The sequence below is a fragment of the Ahaetulla prasina genome, chromosome 2, assembly GCF_028640845.1.
Source record: "Ahaetulla prasina isolate Xishuangbanna chromosome 2, ASM2864084v1, whole genome shotgun sequence".
Classification (NCBI taxonomy): domain Eukaryota; kingdom Metazoa; phylum Chordata; class Lepidosauria; order Squamata; family Colubridae; genus Ahaetulla; species Ahaetulla prasina.
This window is the reverse complement of record NC_080540.1, coordinates 2,158,798-2,174,607: the sequence shown is the minus strand read 5'-3', so window position 1 is coordinate 2,174,607 and position 15,810 is coordinate 2,158,798. Positions and strand designations below refer to the sequence as shown.

General features: G+C 42.4%; 1 pseudogene; it reads right to left on the bottom strand.

Moving 5' to 3' along the window:
* LOC131192844 (zinc finger protein 420-like) overlaps window positions 1–15,045 on the bottom strand; it is a 37,917-nt pseudogene extending 22,872 nt beyond the window's left edge.
* Window positions 15,046–15,810: the final 765 nt, after the last annotated feature.

Genomic DNA, 15,810 nt, shown 5'->3' with positions numbered 1-15,810 from the left:
AGGCCTTGCCAGGTCTTCTCCCTCACTTTCTGAATCATCCGAGTCTAGGAGTTGAGTCCAGGAACCTGGGTCACAACACTATCCCTCATCGCAGGGCCCTTCCCCTGGGGCTGACGTTCGGGATGTGGTCGGGCTGGGTTCTGTTCATGGAAGACCTGAACGTCGGAGGCATCTGGCCAGGAGAAATCAGTCCCGTATCCCTTCCACGCGATCAAATATTGGAAACGACCCTTCAGCCAGCGGGAGTCTCGTACGCTGTGGACTTCATATTCCTCCGACCCGTCCCCGGCAACGGTGACGGGTGCTGTTGGGCACCAAAGGGGACTCGGTGTAGCCTCAGGAAACCAGAAGGGACCGGTGAAAGACGGGGTGGATCCGCATGGATCGTGGCAGGGTCAGTCGGTAGGCTACCAGGTTGATGACTGTTAGGCTACCGAGCATTGATGACTATTGCAATGCTCTCTACATGGGGCTCCCCTTGAAGAGTACCCGGAGACTCCAGTTAGTCCAGAATGCGGCTGCGCGGGTTATTGAGGGAGCAGTTCGAAGCTCCCATGTAACACCTATCCTGCGCAGGGAAAGCCACCTTCGACACGTGGGTCTGGTTCTGCAACGCTTGCAGGAGCAACAACTCAATGCGAAGCTGGAAAAATGCGTCTTCTTCTGGACTTCCATAGAATTCCTCTGGCATATCATCTCGCCCGAGGGCATAGCCATGGACGGAGGCGGACCGACTACCCCCGCATCAGCCCTACGATTGCCCCGTAGACCTTCTGCCCAACGCACCACTGCCTGTGGGACGCCTGTATTCCATGTCTGGCTGGTGCTGGCCACTCAGGAGGTGACATGAGGCTGGCTCCGGGGAATTATAAATGCTTCATTGTTGGAAGGGGTTTTCCCCGCCGCCTTGAAAGAGGCGGTTGTGAGACCCCTCCTCAAGAAGACTGAATATTATTACAATTGCTGAACAAAAAAAACAAAAAAAACCTGGGTGAAGTGCAATTCAGGGGGGGAGGAGTGTTGTGTATGATCCCATTGGTGGTAAATTCCAGCGGGAAATTCCAGCGGGAAAACATTTGAATTCTATTGGTGGCCAACTGATCCAAGTGTGTATATAAGGAGAGCATCCTGCCTGCACCTTTTGCTGAAGTCACACTCTAAATAAAAAGGTGTTGTCACGATTCCGGTCTCGAACTCCTTACTCGACCAACCCAACACGAACTATGGGGGGAGGGTGTTTCCCAGAGCAATTCTGTGATTGGTCAGAGAGGTAAGTCCCAGGGAGGGGGATGTCCTTATTTATGTGGTGCTGATCCCTTCTTATCTATTGGCTGTTGGAGGAGAGGTGTGTCTTTTTCTTCCCTTCCTAGGTTTCCCATTGTCCTCTTTGAATGGTGTGTAAATGCGATTTATCCCTCTGTCTATTGAAAAAACAGAGATTACCTTTTAGGACAAGGGTGTCAAACTGGATTTCTTTGAGGCCTGGATCAACATTGTAGTTCTCCTCTGCAGGCTGGCGGGAGAGGGAGGGGGTGAGATGGGATTGACACATCTTGCAGTACCCTGCCAGCCAAAATGGGATGCAGGGGGCCCGCACGCACCCCTGCCTATTTTTGGCCTGGACAGCCTCCTGCAGCAGTTTGCCAGCCAAAACAGGCTGCCAGAGGCACCGCGGGCCAGTCCTTTGCTATTTCCAGGTCTGCCCCATGGGCCAGATTTAAGCACCCCGCAGGTCACATCCAGCCCACAGCACTTGAGTTTAGATCAGGAGTCACCAACCTTTCGGTCCTCAGGGACCACAAAATTCATAATTTTAAATCTTGCAGACCACTAATACGATTTTTTTAAAAAGATAAATAGTATTTAGTGCAACATAATAATTTTTCCACAGACCACTGGTTGGTGGTCAGTGGTCCAGGACATGTGACCACATCTGTGTGTCTGATTGCCCAGAGGCTCTCTGCCTGCATGTAGAACAAAGCCCGTTATTACGAATTGCTAAGGAGAGAAACATGCTGTCGTATCCCACTCCTCCGCTGACGGCCGGGTCGGGGAACTCCGTATCAGGCGTGCCTCTGCAGCTCTGCCAAAGTCCTAGCAAAGTTCTCAAGGCAGGCAGGAGACCAGGAAGTGACTTCAGCAATATAAGGTAGACTTTGCCTGACTCAGAGAATGCCAGAAAGCAGATCCTTTATGTAGACCATGGGGTGTGGCTCCATGACTCAGCACTTATCCAGGCCTGCCCCTCCCTTCCTTCTGTTGACCCCGCCTATCAATTCTCCAGCTGTTGGTAATTGACCTTCCTCAGGCTCACATGCTGTGGGGGAGGGGGAGGGGTCTAGTTGCTCCGTTTGCCTGGGCATGGAGCCAGGGCTGGGGGCTGGAAGCACTTCTTCTTCCTCGGCCTGTCTGGGCATGGTGCCAGGGCTGGGGCCTGGAGGCATGCCAGGACATTCCTCAGCGTTCGGAAGGAGATAAGAAGGGCCCAGCTGCGGGGAAAGCGAACGAGACACAACAAATGCTTCCTGAACAGGGGGACAAATCTACTGTTCTTTTACACTAGGAAATGGAATAGATTATTATTATTATTATTATTTATTTATTTAATTTCTAGACCGCCCTTCTCCCGAAGGACTCAGGGCGGTGTACAGCCAGGCTAAAAACATACACAATATACAATTAAAAAACTAAATTAAGAAACTTATTACACAATTGGCCGAAAAATTAAAATATTTAAAATCTAAAAACCCCAATTTAAAACATAAATAGAATTTAAAATTTAAAATCTAAACAGTTTAAAAAGCTTAAGCTAGCCCCGCGCGAATAAACAAATATGTTTTCAATTCGCGGCAAATTATGAATATTCGGATGAATCTCACCTTGACTTTAAGTCTTTGATTTGAGGATGCCCATTATAAATTTGATCTGTATGAAAACCTGTTTGCTAGAGTTAACTGGCCTTTTATTATTTATTTTATTTATTATTTATTTATTAATCACATTTATATACCGCCCTATCTCCCGAAGGACTCAGGGCGGTGTACAGCCAGGCTAAAAAATAATACACAATATACAATTAAAAAACTAAATTAAGAAACTTATTACACAATTGGCCGAAAAATTTAAATATTTAAAATCTAAAAACCCCAATTTAAAACATAAATAGAATTTAAAATTTAAAATCTAAACAGTTTAAAAAGCTTAAGCTAGCCCCGCGCGAATAAACAAATATGTTTTCAATTCGCGGCAAATTATGAATATTCGGATGAATCTCACCTTAAGTCTTTGATTTGAGGATGCCTATTATAAATTTGATCTGTATGAAAACCTGTTTGCTAGAGTTAACTGGCCTTTTCAGGCTAATCGCATGGTCCGGAGTGGAACGGTCCTGATTGGGTCTTTTTCTCCTTTCAGGAACTCCCATCCAACCTCCTGCAGGTGAGTTTCTCCTCTTCCTCCCTCATCTCATCCTCTCCTATAAGTTATTGGTGATTTTTTAGTCTTTCATTGTTTCTTTTAAAAAACAAAAAACAAAATATGTGTGGGGTGGAACCCTCCCTTGCTTTAGATACAGCAAATTTTTGAAAACGCTCTGGAACGAACTTCCCCCTGGCTTACGTCAAGTGCCTGATCTTCGGACCTTCCGTCGTGAGCTAAAAACACATCTATTTGTTCAAGCGGGACTGGCATAATAGTGTTAAATTTTAATTCGGGGTTTTATTAATATTTTTAAATTTTTAAAACTAAATTAAGAAACTTATTACACAATTGGCCGAAAAATTAAAATATTTAAAATCTAAAAACCCCAATTTAAAACATAAATAGAATTTAAAATTTAAAATCTAAACAGTTTAAAAAGCTTAAGCTAGCCCCGCGCGAATAAACAAATATGTTTTCAATTCGCGGCAAATTATGAATATTCGGATGAATCTCACCTTAAGTCTTTGATTTGAGGATGCCTATTATAAATTTGATCTGTATGAAAACCTGTTTGCTAGAGTTAACTGGCCTTTTCAGGCTAATTGCAAAGTCCGGAGTGGAACAATCCTGATTGGGTCTTTTTCTCTTTTCAGCAACTCCCATCCAACCTCCTGCAGGTGAGTTTCTCCTCTTCCTCACTCATCTCATCCTCTCCTATAAGTTATTGGTGATTTTTTAGTCTTTCATTGTTTCTTTTAAAAAACAAAAAACAAAATGTGTGTGGGGTGGAACCCTCCCTTGCTTTAGACACAGCAAATTTTTGAAAATGTTTGCAGCTTTTTCTTGTAGAAGCCAGAAATTTTACATTGCAATGAAACACACACACACACAAATCTTGCCCAGAATTTTTCTGAGTTTTGGGAAAATGCAAAAAGGAAGGGAAGGCGGAGGCCATTCTTTATGGGCTGTGGTTCCCTTTTTTCTTTGTGACATTTCACACAATTTCTGGGCAAATGACACCAGACTCCCCCTTTTGCTGACACCCACATCCTAGTCCCATCTTCTTTCTTCATATGAAACATCTGCAGGGAGGGGGAGGGAGATCCCCTCCTCTTGATTAACCCCCTAATTAAGAGAATTAGGGAGATTTCCATAAACTCTGAAAGGGTGTGTGAATTCTCCTATCCCTGCCTATCAACCAGCCCCCTGCAGTGTGGGCCTGCCTGGTGGTGGGGGGATGAAAGGGAAGAAGAGGGGGAGGCCATTCCTGTGTTTTTCCTGCAGACCCTGTAAAATATCTTATTTAAACTGAAGGTTTCGCTTTATATTCTACTTTTCTTCCCCATCTTTTTTCTCCTCAGCCCTCGTGACATATTTCTGCTCTCAGATGCAAAAAGATGTTTTTTTCCCACTAGCTGGTGAATTTCTGGCTTTTTTGCAACCTCTGAAAATGGAGGTTGAAAGTGGCAGATAGGAAGGAGGGGGAGAATGGCAGCCTGGATCTTCTCTTGCTGAGACCTTCCCCCAGCTTCCTTTCAGGGTCTCCTTTTCATTTGGAGGCAGAGGGAAGGGGTGGAGACTGGCACAATTCTTAGATGGATTAATTGGGGTGGGGAGTGACGGTCCTGAGTGAGCCTCCCCCAAGAGGATCCTTAAAAGGTCTGTTCCGGTTCCAAGTACTTTGCTAACAATTTCTCAGTTTTGGAGATTGTTTTTAATAACTCTTAATTTAAAACAGGGCTCTAATCTGGTTACCACCCAGACAAAGAAAAACATTTCAGGTGTGGGCTGTTGTTGTTTTTTCATAATAAGCCCATTTGCATCTGGGAACATTAAAGATCTTTGTGGAATAGCTAAAAAGAAGGCAGTGGCTTTACAAAGTGAAAATTGTGACTATTTGTTTGAGCAAAAATGCAAATTCTGGATGAGAAAAAATATTTCAGCAAGAAAATGGATGGAGCATTTTTAAGTAAGTAGAAACTGAAAAGTTTCAAATTGGCATTTTATTGAAAACACCTTCAACTCATATAGATTACTTTTAGTAGTTAATTCATCCTTCTGAGGTTGCTAAAATGAGGACCCAGATTGCTGGGGACTTTGCAAACTGCTCAGAGATAAAGTGGTAAAGCATTGTGGAATTGTATATAAATCGAAGTGGAATTGCTATTGCTATATAGTTTCCCCTGAGCGTGGATCCTTTTATGAGAAGTAAGAGGACCATTCTGAGCAAAGCTCTTTCCACATTCCATGCATTAAAATGGCTTCTCTCCTGAGTGGATATTTTTGTGTCTTCTAAGTCCATTGCTCTGAGCAAAGCTCTTTCCACATTCCATGCATTTATATGGCTTCTCTCCTGTGTGGAGCTTTGTGTGTCTTCTAAGGCCACTGCTCTGAGCAAAGGTCTTTCCACACTCCATGCATTTATATGGCTTCTCTCCTGTGTGGATCATCTTATGGGAAACAAGACCACCTCTTCGAGCAAAGGTCTTTCCACACTCCATGCATTTAAATGGTTTCTCCCCTGTGTGGATCATCTTATGGGAAATAAGAGTACTTCTTTGAGTAAAGGTCTTTCCACACTCCATGCATTTATACGGCTTCTCTCCTGTGTGGATCATTTTATGGGAAATAAGATGACTTCTTTCAGCAAAGGTCTTTCCACACTCCATGCATTTATACGGCTTCTCTCCTGAGTGGTTTCTTTTATGTTTAGTAAGTGTACTGCTATGAGCAAAGGTCTTTCCACACTCCGTGCATTTAAATGGTTTCTCCCCTGTGTGGTTTCTTTTATGTTTAGTAAGTTTACTGCTATGAGCAAAGGTCTTTCCACACTCCATGCATTTATACGGCTTCTCTCCTGTGTGGATCATCTTATGATAAATAAGATTATCTCTTCGAGCAAAAGTCTTTCCACACTCTATGCATTTAAATGGTTTCTCCCCTGTGTGGGTCATCTTATGGGAAATAAGATTACCTCTTTGAGCAAAGGTCTTTCCACACTCCATGCATTTATACGGCTTCTCCCCTGTGTGGAGAATCTTATGAGAAATAAGATTATCTCTTCGAGTAAAGGTTTTTCCACACTCCATGCATTTTAATGGTTTCTCCCCTGTGTGAATCCTTTTATGGATAGTGAGTTGCCCGCTTATTCTAAAACATTTTCCACATTCCAAACATTTATAAGGTTCCTCTTTTGTGTCAATCGTTTTTTCAGATGTAAGGAAGTTATTTCCAAGAGAAAGAATGAATGTCCCATTGTAATTTTGTCCGTTGTGTCTTCTTATAGCATCTTCTCCTTTGTTTTGGGTTAAATAGTGTTCATTTACTTGTATTTTAGCTTTGATTAGCTTCACACTTTTCTCAACATATTTTTCCCTTATTTTCTCTTGTTGGGCAAGAAAGTCTTCCATCGGAGCATCGGTGGAAGATGAACTTTCCCGATTCCAATTCTTTGACTGGTTTCTCTCATGGCTTCCTAATTCCATTCGAATTCCAAACTTCTCTGTTCCATCTTTAGCATAGATCACTTGGAACAGTTGACAGAAATCTTGATTCTCCTGCCCATTATTACCTTCAAAGCAAAAGGGAAATAAAAATGATTACAAGGTTAGAGAAAAAGATTATGGTGTAGAAAGTCAAATGAATTTCCTTCTGAGTTTCTCTGAAATTCCATTAGGTGATATGTTTGCATGCTTACAGTGGTGTGATATAGACAGGATGATTTCTATATTCATAAGTCATGAAAGCTTTGAAAATATCTAGAAAACATCTCTTTCTTTACAATTATCTATGGTATATATATGCAAATCTCACTCGGTCAGTTTCGAGTTAAGGAATAGAATGGAATAACAAGAGTTGGAAGGGACCTTGGAGGTCTTCTAGTCCAACCCCCTGCTTAGGCAGGAGCACTTCAGACAAATGGTTATCCAACATCTTAAAAACTTCCAGTGTTGGAGCATTCACATCTTCTGGAGGCAAGATGTTCCACTGATTAATTGCTCTGTCAGGAAATTTCTCCTTAGTTTTAAGTTGCTTCTCTCCTTGATTAATTTCAACCCATTGCCTTCAGGTGCTTTGGAGAACAGCCTGACTCCCTCTCCTTTGTGGCAATATTGGAACACTGCCAACGTGTCACCCCAGTCCTTCTTTTCATTAAACTAGACATACCCAGTTCCTGCAACCGTTCTTGATGTTTTAGCCTCCAGTCCCCTAATCATCTTTGTTACTCTTGTCAACATCTTTTTTACATCAAAAACTACATCCAAAACTGGATGCAGTATTCCACGTGTGGCCTTACCAAGGCATTATAAAGTGATATTAACACTTCACAGGATCTTGATTCTATCCCTCTGTTTATGAAACCCAGAACTCTGTTGGCTTTTTTGGGAGTTGCTGCACATGGCTGGCTCATATCTAAATGGTTCAAAAACTATTGAGCAGGGTACCACGTATACTGTATCTGTAAATTTTGTTTTTCTTGCCTAAATGTATTTATTACATTAGGGTGGGTTAATATCAGCAGAGAACTGTGAGAAATGAAATAATTTTGAAACAATCTCCTTCTTCCCTGGTGAATCTTGGAGCAGCTGCTCCACAGTGTCCGCCTGGCCGGGGGACCCCCGCTTGGCCCGTTCCTTGATCCCAGCGATGAGACTTTGGAGCGAAATCCCTTGCTGAAGCCTCCCATTGGCTTGTAAAGGCTCTTTGCGCTGAGACTGGAAAGGTTGGGAAGCTTCAAGAATAGCTATTTCCCTGACCCAAAGTCTCATCGGCTTGCAAGGGCTCTTTGGCCGGATCAGGTACAGGTGTCAGTTCACAGAGAAAGGAGGCCTAAAGTACTTTAGTGCGAGATCACATGAGACCAGTAGTGCAAGATCTCAGGCTACTAATCTTGCGTGATCTCACACTGCAGTACTTTAGGCCGATGTTTGTTTAAGAACTGAGGACTGCACGAGATCCAGGGCAAGTGTCTTTAAAAGTGAACAGGCCTTCTCTCTCTTTGCAAAGCACTTTGCCCTGGATCTCGTGCAGGCCTTGGTTAGCAGAGAACAGAGGCCTACAGCACTGTAGTGCAAGATCATGTGAGATCAATAGTGCTAGATTTCCACTTCCGGGTGGCTCCGCTTCGTTAATGGCGGTCTATCTCAGACCGCCAGTTCCGTGGATTCTGTAGAGCCGCTTAGACAGCGTTAATCTGCTGTCAAGTGACTTGGAAATCTCTTCCCTCGGGCAAAGAGGGGGAGATGAGCATTCGGGCTGAAGTAGAGCCCCAGGAAAGCACCAGGAAGATTCCTGGTAGCTTGATGGGAACACTCCTTCTATAGCCCGAAAAAAGCTCCAGAATCCGGAACGTTTTTGCCAAATGGCAGAACAAAACGCAGCCTCCATCTCCGTGACTGAAATGGATTATTGAAGGACTCTAATGCGGACAGAGCTGAAAACTGGAGCGTTAGCATTTGATTGTAACAAGATTTTAACTCCCTGATAGAGAATGTATTCGTAGTCAAGACTGGAGATGATGAAAGGAAATGGCGTTTTGTGTATTGCAAGTAAATGGCATTTTGTATATCAAAAGTGAAAGTTAAGGAAATGCTTATTACAATTGCTGGTGTGGAATTTTTAAGAAGAATATAACAAGATTTTTTTTTTAATGGAATTTTTATTTTTTATTTTTTATCCTTTTTTATTTTTTTATTACAGTGCTTAAGAAGAAAAGTTTAGTGAATTTTTCTTTTTTCTTTTTCTTTTCCTTCTTCTTGGTATTACTTAGTTTAAAAATGGCTTTCAAGCAAAGAGATTTAACTACTTCTAAAATCCTGGAAATTTCCTCATTTCAGATACAGAAATTGAAAGAAGAGATTAAAGATGGCTTAAGGAATTTTTTACAGGAGCTTATGGAGGTTCATCTTTCAGAAATAGATCAAAAATTTGATGAAATGGAGAAAGAAATATTGGATTTTAAAGATATGGTGGAAGAACAGAGAGAGATGAAAAAATTAAAGGAATCCATTATTGCTATCTAGTATTCAAACAGAGGAAAGACTGGAAAAAATTAACCAAATTAATTTAGATTTGCAAAGGAAAATAGATGAAGTTCAAATTAATTTGAATTTAGAAAATAAAATAGATGATATTCAGGTTAAGGTAGATAGGGCAGATGAAGAAAGGGTTATATTACAATATAAATTAATGGAATATGCTATAAGGGTGAGAGGATTAAAAGAATGTAAGGAAGAAAATTTGAAAGAGATTTTTATTCAGGCCTTTGCTCAGACAGATGGAGTGGAACCAGAAGATTTTGAAGTTAATATTGAATTATCGTGTTAATTCTTGGTTGGCAAGGCAGAAGTGTTTACCGAGAGATGTGGTTATTTATTTTACAAATAAGAAGATTAGGTATGGAATTTTGCAAGCATTTTATAAAAATAAATTTCAAATACTAGGACAAGATATAATAATGATGAAGGAAATTCCTCCTAAAATGTTAAGAAAGAGAAAAGAATTTGCCTTTTTAGTGGATGAGCTTAAGAAACACCAGATATATTTTAGATGGGAGGTTCCAGCTGGCTTAACAGTGAATTATAAAGGAAGAAAGTATTTTCTTAATACAGTTTTTAAAGCACGAGACTTCTACACTAATGTATTAAAGATTGGGAATCCTTAATCGATAGATGCTAAGTTGAATGGTGAATGGATCGTGGAAAATGTGTAAGATAGAAGATAAGGGGAGGGAGAATGTTTAATTTTATTATATATGATTATGGTTAATTTTTGTAAAGGATTTATTTTGGATATAAATGTGTAATTTTAGGGGTACTATTTGATATATTTGAGGTATAAAGGAATAGGAAGATGGAATATTGTTTAATTTTGGAGGATAGTAAAATTTAATTTGGATTAAATATTATATTTGAGAGATGGAAGTAATGTTGTTATATGGTTAACTAGAATTTAATTGTTATAACTGATATATTTTGGATAAGTTATAGGTGTAATTTTAATAATGTTATTTGATATAAGTAAGGTAAAGTGAAGATTTTAATGATTACAATTGATATATTGTGGAGATAATATAGGATTAATAATAATATTTGTAATCTGATTTGATGTATGTAAATGATACCGAAGATATGAAAAGATGGATTATTGTTTATCCTTGGAGGCTGGACAGTAAAATTTAAGAATTTAAGTTGGAAATATGAACTATTCTTGAGAGACTGCTTAAGGAAGAAAGACATTTCAGAAGAATCCTTGGTGAATATTGGAAGATGGAACGTTGTTTTGGTACTGATTGATGAAGGTTGGATATTAAAAACTATGTACTTTAATGAAGAACAAATATGAACTTAATTGGAAATTTCTGAGATCAGTTAGGTTTTAAGGAGTGACTATGGATTATGATTTGTGTTATATTTTAATTTTTGATTGTTAGTTTTATACCCTGTATTCGGTTCTGGGAAGTCCTGGGGGGTGGGGGGAGGGAGGGGAAGGGGGGGATGAGGTAGAAAATGGATTGATGGTTGTACAGAGATGATTGAAGATGTATAATCAATGTAAGATCGGAGCTGCCTGGCTATCATTTCAGAATGATGGGAAGGAGGGAAGGAGAAGAGAGAAGGAGGTAGGAAAGAGAAGAGGAGGAAGAGGAAAGGAAGGAAGAGGGATAGAAGAGGGAGAAGAAAGGAGTAGGGAGGAAGGAGGAGAGGAGGTAGATAAGAGAAGGGGAGGATGGTGTGGAAAGTAGAAGAAGGTAGAGAAGGGAAGAGGGGTGGTGACCGGGCAGGTCCGATTAATTGTATATGATGGTACATTAAATATGTTATTGGATATGAATGCTAAAATAAAACTTTTTGAAACAAAAAAAAAAATATTGCTAGATTTCCCACTACTGATCTTGCGAATCTCTCACTACATTAGGCCTCTTTTTTCTGCAATAGCACCGAAGTAGGCAAAGGAACTGACAGCTCGCCACATTTTCCCAATGTGGACCATAAGACGCATGTAGGTTTAGAGAAGGAAAGCAAGAAAAAAAATAGTTTTTGGCCTCTGCTCATTCTGTTTTTGCCCTCTCTGATGCCGGAGAAGGCAAAAATGGGACACATGGTGGGTTTGGGAGGCCAAAAACAGGCCCATATTCACTCTATGAGATACATAGACATTTCCACCCACTTTTTTGCACTGAATGTTGCACCGCCTCTGCTGTCATTTGTAAGTGAACAACGGACGTGGTGCGGCAACACACATAATTTCGGGACTGGGTCTCAAGGACTAGGGGGAGGGCTGGTCGTAACCTGGAACGGTCGCTAGGTGAACTGTCATAACTCAGAGATTACCTGTACCCTAGGATGGTCTGAGTCACACTGCATGAGGCCTTTGCTCTTGAATTGGATTGGGAGAATGCTCTTCCATGGGCTGAGTGTGAAAGTTCTGTTCTCACACAATTTTGGAGGTTTCAGAGAACAAATGACAACACATTCCTCTCACATGACCTCCAGAGGACACATAAAAGCAACCTCGTCCTTTTCAGCCCCCACAGATAAATTCAAATAGAAATGGAAAAACAGATAAGAAATGGCAGAGAAAGCATCTAAGCAAAGAGACATTGACTCCTTCCTTCCTTGGAGTACGAAAAGGCCAGATCCTTTCCTTCTCCCTCCCAGGAGACAGTATCTGATTAGTGTTTTTTTAATAAAAAACTAACTATAATCTGTCTTCTCCAACTCTCTGATTGGGGACTAGAGAACTCTTACCCAGAGAGACCACGTTCCTATGGTTTTCCAGCATGACTTCCGAATGCAGCGCTTTCTGGTCCGGATCCAGAAGAGACCATTCTTCTTCAGAGAAAGACACAGCCACCTCCTCGAAGGACACAAAACTCTCCTGAACATGGAAAAAAGAACAGAACAGAATTCGCAAGATCTGTTCATCTTCATCAATGATTTAGACAAGAGGATAGAAGAGGAACTCATCAACTTTGCAGATAAGACCAAATTGGCAGGAATACCAACACTCCAGAATATAAGCTCCAGATATAGAAGGATCGACAGATTGGGCCCCATTTAACAAAACGAAATCAACAGTGAGAAATGTAAGGTTCTACATTTAGGAAAGAAAAACCAAATGCACAGGCATTTTTCTCTTTGTGTGTCAAAAACTTAAACATATAAAGAAAGGTTGCTGGAATTGGGTATGTTTAGTTTCATGAAAAGAGCATCCAAGAAGTAATGGATGGAAAATATTCAAGGAGAGAACCGACCTTCAAGTAAAGATAAATTTTCTGACAGTGAGAACAATTAATCAGTGGAATGACTTGCCTCCAGAAATTGTGGATGCTCCAACACTGGAGGTGTTTAAAAAAAAATTGGACAGCCATTTATATGAAATGTTATAGGGCTTCCTGTCAAATGAGGGGGTTGGACTAGAACAGCGGTCACAAATGGGTGGTCCGTGGACCACTGGTATTACGAGAAAATTTTGGTGGTACGCAGAAAAATTATTAGTGGTCCACAGGATTTAAAATTATTAATTTAGTGGTCCCTGCGGTCCAAAAGGTTGGAGACCCCTGGACTAGAAGATCCCTACCAACTCTGTTATTCTATTCCATTGTTCCCAAATTCCCAATATGCACTAAGTTAAATGGCTGTGCGTCACACAAGTCCTAATTTTAGGTGAGAAAATGGGCAAATCTGAAAACTGCTTTCACTGAAGAAATATCTGGGGAAGTTTTATCAAGTTCATTAATTCTGCAAAACCTTCAGTGCCTTTCAGTAAAGTAATCCCACTTCTGGATTAACTGACCTATCACTCTGTCTATCATTGATTGATCTAGTAGTCTGAGCCATTGGCTGAAAGGAATAAAACAAAAAAGAGAAAATTACAAGTTATAAATGAGGGGTTATAAAAATGGTAATGTGGCAATGTGAGTGTTTATTTTTCATTAGCCTTGCACAATTCCGAGTCAAAGAATTACCCCCCAAAAAAGAGTCTGTAGCAGTTACTGTCACTGTTACAGTAACTGTGACAAAAAATACCTTCTTGTAAACTCAAAGTTGGAGGACTACCTAGCAGAACAAAATAACCAGAGGAAGCTATGCTGGCTGACAAAAACTTGAAGCTGCTATTCTGCTTTCCATGTTGTGGAAAAACACAAAAATAACCCAGTCCAAACAAGGGGGGGAAATAGAAGGAGAAAGCACTCTGCACACCCGCTTCACTTCCTGAAGGGAGAATAGAAATCTAATAAATTTCCCCTTTCTTACTTGATTTGGAGGGTCAACTGCTATTTGATCTCCGTCATAAAAACCAGAAACCTTCATTCTTTGTTTCTCTGTAAGGAATAAATAATTTCAAAATGTGTAATTAACAAAATAGGAGGAGGTATTCTATCAAAGAGAAGAGAGAGCGAAGGGAAGACAGATGGGTAATCGGAGGATTTTCCATTACCTCCTGAGGTGTCCTGACTTTGATCTTCCCAAGGGATCCTCCTGAAAAATAGCTCCTGGGGGGGATTTGATGGGTTCTTCTTTCCCTCAGGATCTCTGATCTCCACAGTGCAGCACTTCAAACAGGAGGAAAGAAAAAAGAAGCAGAATTAAGGTACATCACACGAAATAAAATGGATTTTAATATTCAGAACACAACCTCAAAGCCCCCAATATCCATCAGTGACGCTGAGTGAGAAAAAAATGGAACAATGTCCAACAAGAATTGGCAAATTGCCACATTTGATGAATGTCAGAGAAGTTTGGGAAGGAGGGGTGAAGGATTCAAACACATTCTCTATTCCCTTCTGAGCACCCTAAAGTCTCTTACCTGCAGCTGGACCTGCTCCTTCTGCTCCTCCGCCTGGCTCAAGAGGAAGCCTTCTGCCAGGGCCACTGCTTGGGAGCTGGTCTCTGCTCCACACTCCCGCACCCAGCTCTCCATCTCTGGGGGCAGAAGAGCCAGGAGATGCTCCAGAACCAATAGGTCCAACATCTGGGCTTTGGTCTGCTTTTCTGGGCTCAGCCATCGCCTGCAAAACTCATGTAGTCGGCTGCAAATTCCTCGGGGACCCTCCGCCTCCCGATATTGGATGAAGCTCCAGGGCTGAACTTCTGAAGAGAAGATGGTTTCCTCCTCCAGGATCTTCTGCCCAGTCCTTGTCCTGAGCTTCCCCCAATTCCCAGGCTGAGCAGCTGAAAGGCCTTTTCCGGCTCCCTCCTTTCCCAAAGGTTGTGTCTCCATCCTTTCTCTCTCCTGCAGAGCAACTCCAAATGGCTCCAAGGACTCTGGTGGGTCTCCAGATGCCTTTTCCTTCACGGGACCATTTCTGGGGCCGCAGGACTGATCCCTGCAGGTGATTCCGCTCTTTTTCTCTCCCCCAAGAGAAAAGTTTGCCTTGCAAAGACCACAAATGGCTTCCAGTTTCTGTATCTGAGATGGGAAGAAAAACAGAAAGAATTAAAAAGTAGAATTCAGCCACTGAATAAACTTCACCCAACCTGCCCGGAGCCCCAAGAGGCTCATCCCAGCGCAGGGCCGGGAAGGAGGCCGCTGGAGAGACCGCCCGCTTTTCTCCCCCTCCGGAGACAGGATGGGGCCCTCGGGGAGCCTGGTGCGAATCCTGCCTCCTCCTCGCCCGGCTTCTCTCGTCTCCTGCTGGGCCCCCGCAAGGCCGACCCTCCCCTCCCCCCACTCGGCCCTTCTCCGGATCCCCAGTTCCCCCTGCAGGGAGAGAGGGTTTGGGGAGCATGGGACCTGGGAAACCCCCCCCCTCACCCGGGGCACGTCTGGATGTCCCCTCGCCCCCGCCAGATTCTCCCGCAGCCTCTCCGCCTCCTCCGAGGCCTCAGGGATTAAGGAGAGCGAGGGCGGAGTCCTAGAGAGGCAAGAGTTTGTGACGTCACTTCCTTCTCAGCCCCTTCCGGAGAGTCAGATGTGACGTTCGCCCTCCAGTGGGCCAATGGGGAAGCGCCTGTGGTTCCCTTCCCTTGGCAGCGGGCGCCCCCTGGTGGACTTGGGGCGAAGTGCCAGGATGGTAGAAAGGGCGGGAAAGAGGAGCGCGTGGGAGGGGGAAGGGAGAGGGCGGGGATGATGGGCATGGGAGTAGGGGGAAGAAAGGCCCCTCTCTCCATGGCTCCCTGTCAGAAAAAGGCTTCGACCTCTGTGCTTCTTCTCCTGCTTTCATATTGTAAAGTCCTTTTATTAATATGTCTAAGCTCATACCTGCCAATCAAGAGACTTAAACAGAGGCTTGAGTAAAATAGCATTTAATCTTGATCAAGCTTAAATTGTTAGCTGTTCCGAACATACTCAAGATACATGCAAGGAAGAACTACGGACTCATGAGAGAAAGCCATGTCCTCTTATACCCAAAAAGTCATAAATCCTCAACTCTGGCATCTGCGT